Here is a 6509-nt window from a genome sequence, read left to right on the forward strand (position 1 = left end):
GAACACAAGGACATAAATATGTCCCGTTCACAGACTTTGCATTTTCTTTAACATATTGCAAGAACACCGAAACACCATTCTTATATTCTTCAGAGATGCGATGTGCATTCATCCAGCTCCGATCCATACGATGTTCGTAACATACTTCATCAGTTTCAATTTTTTAACTACAAGGTTAGGCCCTACCCATTTAGAAAGATTATTTTTCATAAATTGCTAAGACATGTACAAAGGAGTCTACATCATAAATTTGGTAAAATTTCGACAGCATTTCGCATTGGTCTCCGAAATACACGAAATGACCACAATCAAATATGCATCCGGAGAACAACACAAATAATGAACTGGAATTTCATCAATCTTATGCATAAACTCCAACGTACATGTTATAGCAAATTTATGAAAAATTATTTTCCCAAACTATCAAATCGGACAATTCAAAATTTAATACAAACGATTAAAAGATTAATCGTTTGTGTTACATTTTCAACGGGAACTAAGTTTCACTCAATGATTTAATAGTAATTAATAATCAAACAATCCAATTATAATAACACAATTAAACTTCATGACATGCATATATTAAAAAGCCAATAACACATGCATACCTAAAAGCAAATATGAAATCATACGAAAAATCGAATAAAATGCATATTCACTAAAGCCAATAACATGGATACACAAAAGCCAATAACATGCATACACAAAAGGCAATAACATTCATACACAAAATCCAATTACATCCATAAAAAAAATAGTTTTCATGAAAGAAGCTAACCTTTTTAGCAGATTAAAATAACAATTGAGGGAAATGAAGCAGTGCACGCCCAAAAATAGACCACAACGCAATCCAAAAACGCTAAAAAACACAGCCAGACAAGACGCTTGAAACTGCAACAAAATGCAATGGAATGTAATTTTAATCGGTTCTAATGAAAGATTTTTCATCAAAGGCTAATTTAATCGAAGTAAAACTAAATTTAAACGGTCCAAAACATAGAAAACTAACCTCCAAAAATGATTGCCGCAATGGAGAAAACCTTGACGAAGAAGATGATGAATAGTGTAACTGCTCGAGGGTTCGCGTTTTGCAGTATAAGGTCCTATGGACGTCGGTTTACAACGAGATCGACGTCTATAACATTATAAACGTCGGTGCCCTTACTAATTTGACAGCTATATGATTTAAAAATTAATATTGGTGTCGATTATAGTCGTCGGTTAGTTGGGTCACCGACGTGTAATTGAACTCTTCAGCTACCTGCCAGTCTTATAGACGTCCGTTAGATGGGGCACCGACGTCTATAAGGCGTATCATTAATTACATCCACCTACCTGACAGTTATAGACGTTTGTGTGAGAGTAACTGACGTCTATATTCGACTATAGACGTCGTTGTGGAAGGGTGCGACGTCTATACGACGACTATTCACCTACCTGGCAAACCTATAAACATCAGTCTAAAGTGGCACCGACGTCTATGATGTTATAGATGTCGACGGTCTAACCACCTGGCGTCTATATGCCTGACTTATTTACGAACTTGCCAACGGTCATTAATTTACGTCGGTATACCCTATAACTGATTCTAAGGGGTGACGTCAAACAGCGCTTTTCCACTAGTGTTTGTTAATAAAGAAAAAAATAATAATTAAAAATGAGAACAATTTTTTTTTTATTTGAACAATTAAAAACTATCACAAATTACACCACACCGTACACTTGCTATAAAAAAAAGTCAATAATTTCATACCTATCAATTTAAAGATGGAAAAAAGTCATTATTCTTTATTGTCAAAGCTATTCAAAATTCATTGTCCACGCTATTCAAGATTCATTGTCCACACGAACACTAGTGCAAAATTAGACTTTAATGTCACCCCACAGATGTCGGACCAGAAAACACCCAACGTAAATTATTGACCGATTGCATTTTAGTAAATAAGTAAGTGGGCATATAGGCATCAGTTCGGAGGGGCACCGACGTCTAGGGTATAGGGTAGACGTCGGTGCCTTTCCGAGCTGACGTCTATATGTCTGACAGGTAGGTGAAAAGTCATTTATTTTCGTCATATAGACGTCGATTAGGAGGGTACCGATGTCTATAATATTATAGACGTCTGGGCCCTTCTGACCAACGTCTATAAGTCTGACAGGTAGGTGAAAAGTCATTTTTTTCGCCTTCTAGACGTCTGATCCCACCATCCCGACATCTGTATGCGATTATAAACGTCGGCTCCCCCTACACCCGACGTCTATACATACCACGAATATTAATATTTAAATCGAATAGATGTTTGTTGTTGGGGAAACCGACGTCTAATTTCAAACTTCCAGGTGCGTTTGATCTCTTTTGAACCGTTTAAACTTACTTTACTCTGATTAAAGTAATTTTTGATGTATTATCTTTCGTTTGAACCGATTAAAATGAGTTTTAGTTCTGTTTTGGTGCGGTTTTTCTCGTGTCTTTAGGTAGCGTAGTGCACCTTCTCCCTTTCTTAGCTTCCTCATAAGAAAAGCTTGCGTCTTTTGGATCTCTTATGACATTTCAACCTAAAGCCGAACCTGGGTCCTTGCCTAGTTTTCATGTCACCGTATTATTTTTCTTTGGCGGTTGGAATGGAACTAGGCAACGGCCCAAGTTCGGTTTTGGGTTGAAATTCCATAAGATATGCAAAAGACACAATTTTTTCTTACGAAGAAACTAGCAAAGGGAGGAGGTGCTACTACGCTACCCAAAAACATGAGCAAAACTGCATTAAAACACAACGAATACTCAGTAGACGTTGGTTAGTGCCATATCTGATGTCTATTGTGCCCTTAGATGTCGGTTAGTACCATGTTTGACATCTTTATAAACCGACGTCTTTATAAACTGACGTCTTTATAAACCAACATCTTTATAGTGCCCTTAGACGTTAGTTAATTCCATGGCTCGACGTCTATATAGACGTCGGACATGGCACTAAGCGATGTTTATAAAGACGTCGGGCGTGCAGAGTTCGACGTCCCATCAATGTCACCCATAAAGACGTCAGATATGAATTTGACGTTAAAAGCCCAAAATAACAGACGTCTAAAGCCCTTTTTGCACTAATGGAAGTTGTCGATCACATTCTCCCACCACATCAAAAGCAACTAATATGAAAAAAAAAAGAAATGTTGAAGCTAATCAAGCACTTTTGATCTCACTTAGACATTATAGTCCTTCAATGGATTTAGGATATCATCTCCAACGATGTTTAGCACACCATTTTGCAACTAGAATCGACTGCACAACAAACATGGTAGTGACTGTAAAATATCTTATAGGATAACAAAAACTTAAATATTGTTTATTTGGATAATCAATCTATTCACGTCCATATGGATAATTATTCATAACATCTCGAAATACTGTCAAGAACTCAAAATGTTTGTTAACCAATTATCTAAAGTTCACAAACCTAATAAGCGATATGTCTCTGCACAACTGTTAAAGAAAGCTAATTATAATAATTGGAGTTTGCAAATGAAAGTCTTCTTGGATCCTAAGATGTATGGGATGTAGTGGAGAGTGAGTACCAAGAACCCGCAGAAGAGGAAGAGTAGACGATGACCCAAATTTGATAGAGGACTACCTCCTGAACATGTGCGCGAAGAAATTGAGGAAGAACATTTGACATTCCAAGAATCTATGACAAAGTAAAAGATAAAAACATGAAATATCATGAGCATAATAGAAAATAATTTTGAAAATTAAATAAATTTTAATTTTATTTAATTTTATAGAATGATAAATTTGCTGAGCGAGCCAATTTGTTTTTGATGGGTGAATGGGCCTCGCGTAGGTGAAAGTATGCATATGTAATTTTTGTTTTATGTAATTCTTTAAGAGATGATTCTCTTGGTTCTTGGATTAGAACTCAATACTTATCAAAGATTAATATCTTTGTGACAAATCTTCACTTGATTTATCAATTTAATATATTATGGCGTCCCCATCCCCATCTTATTTTGCATTCTTCTATGATTTATTTGTGTTGTCTCTTGAGGATTCAAATTTTGAGCGATCGTAATCTTTCCTGAACAAGATCGTATCAAGATTGCTGTGTTGAAAATGATGTGAGTGAAAAATAAATTGACTTTATACCTATTGTATAGGGTGGTGGACAAATCAGGCTTTGAGTTGCGCCTTCAAAAGAAGTATGGGAGATTCTAGAGATTACATACAAAGGGGACAACCGTGTCAAGCAAGTCTGGCTACAAATTCTCTGAGGGGAGTTTGAAAATTTCAAGATTGAAGATAGAGAACGTGTGACCAAGTACATAGCTCGGTGGAGAAACTAACAAATCAACTCGATAAGGAATGAAGAACCATTGCCAGTCATCTAGGTTGCGGAGAAAGTTTTGAAATCATTAACAAATGATTTGAAGAGCTTGCCGAGTTGCTTAAGGTGCACGAACAAAAGAGGAGGAAGAACTTACAACCACTTGATCAAGCACTACAAGCACATCATAACATGAAGGAAGATACTCAGAACTCTCAGGGTCGAGGTCTTGCAAGACATGACAAAGGTGATTTTGAGGATGACAACAAAGAGCAAATAGATCATCAGAATTGACGTGACCAAGGATAAGGGAAAAACCAAGGAGGTTGGTTAGGAATTAACTATTTTAAGTGTGGTAAACACGACTACTACACAAACGAGTACATGTTATTATAGTAAGGTTAGCTACTTTGTGAAGTTTTCTTGGACTGAGAAGAAAAAGGAGAAGAATCTTCTTACATAGGAAGATGACGAAGAAATAGTTTTATTGATGTCAAGGAGCTTAAAGATTGATTTGCTTAGCAGGAGAGTGGATGTCAAGCTGTTTCTGAGCTGTGCCAAGCTGTTTGCAGGTTGTGCCGAGCTAATGTTGTAGGTTTTTTTTTTCTTATCTCACTCTATAATGAACTCTCACCACAATAGCTAGATGCATATGTTGTTCTACTCATCTTTCTTAACCAAAATATATAAAATTTAAATAACCATTAAAATATAACATTAATAATTAAAATAAAATATTAAAAAATAAGACAAAAGAATTCAAATAAAAAAAACAAAAACTATAAAAGAAATCAAAACAGTTACAAAATTAAAAATACCAAAATAAAATATAACATAAAAAATTACAAAAAAAAATTAACATAATCAGTACAGTTTCAAATAAAAAAACACATACAAATAAAAATAATTTCTAAATTAAAGTTATACCAACAAAATTAGAAATAAATTGTTAAATTTCGAATAGCAAAAACAAAAAGTTACAAAAATTAAATTACACATAACAAAAGTTTCAAAATAAAATAAAAACAACAAAAATAAATAATTCAACAATTTCAATAGTTTAACAAATTTCGTAAAATTTCAAATATTTAAAAACATAAATAAAATTACACATTAAAAACAAATTCAAAATTTAAAATAACAAACAAAACATAAAATAAAGAATTAAAAGCAAAAAACATAAAACAAAAATCATACAATTTCAATTAAAAAAATTAAATATTGAAAAATAGAAAAAGAAATAAATTATAAAATGAACAATTCAAATATATAAGCAAAAATCATACAATTTAAAATAACAAAATAAACAAAAATTATATAACAAAAAAAAATTGCAAATTTTAAAATACAAACAAAATATAAAATAAACAATTCAAAATAATTAAAAATTTTCATTAAATTTAAAATAAATAAAAATTTAAATGGAAAATAATAAATTTTGAAAAATCAAAATAAAACAAACAAAATAGAAAAAAAAACCAATTAACATAATTCCTAAAATTTCAAACAAAAAATAACAAATAAATACAATTGCAATATTTAAAAAATTAACAAAAAGTAAAATAAAAAATTATAAGCAAATAAAAAAAACTCACATAATTTCAAACAACAAAAAATATTTAATAACAATTAATAAATATTACAAATTTATAAAAACAAACAAAACATAAAATTAACAATTAAAATTGAATAACAAAAGACATACCATTTAAGATAACTATAAAAACCAAAAATTATATAACAATTTTAAACAATTGCAAAATTATAAAATAACAGAAATAATTTGTAATTAACAACTAAAAAAATTAAACAACGTCCACGTTATAATAAATCAGAAAACAAAAATTAAAAAGAAAAATTAAATTTATTTTGAATGTCTAAAGCAGGTCATTATCATAGGGCTGGGCAAAAATAACTTATCTGTACTGTACTACAGTTAACTGTACTATATTGTACTAAAAATAACTGATCCATTTCTAGTAACATTCAGTATACTATCTTATGGTTCAGTTTTTAAAAACTGAACTGGTAACAGTTACAGTTCAGTTAACTGTGAGAAGTGTATATACTCTTACATCTTCTCTAATTTTAGTTCAATTGTTTCCTCTTGTCAAAAAAGTTTTATTTAATAATAAAATATTAATAAAAATAAGTTCAGTTAACTATGAGAACTGTATCTACTCTTACATCTTTTCTAAT

The sequence above is a fragment of the Vigna radiata genome, unplaced genomic scaffold, assembly GCF_000741045.1.
Source record: "Vigna radiata var. radiata cultivar VC1973A unplaced genomic scaffold, Vradiata_ver6 scaffold_283, whole genome shotgun sequence".
NCBI classification, from domain to species: Eukaryota; Viridiplantae; Streptophyta; class Magnoliopsida; order Fabales; family Fabaceae; genus Vigna; species Vigna radiata.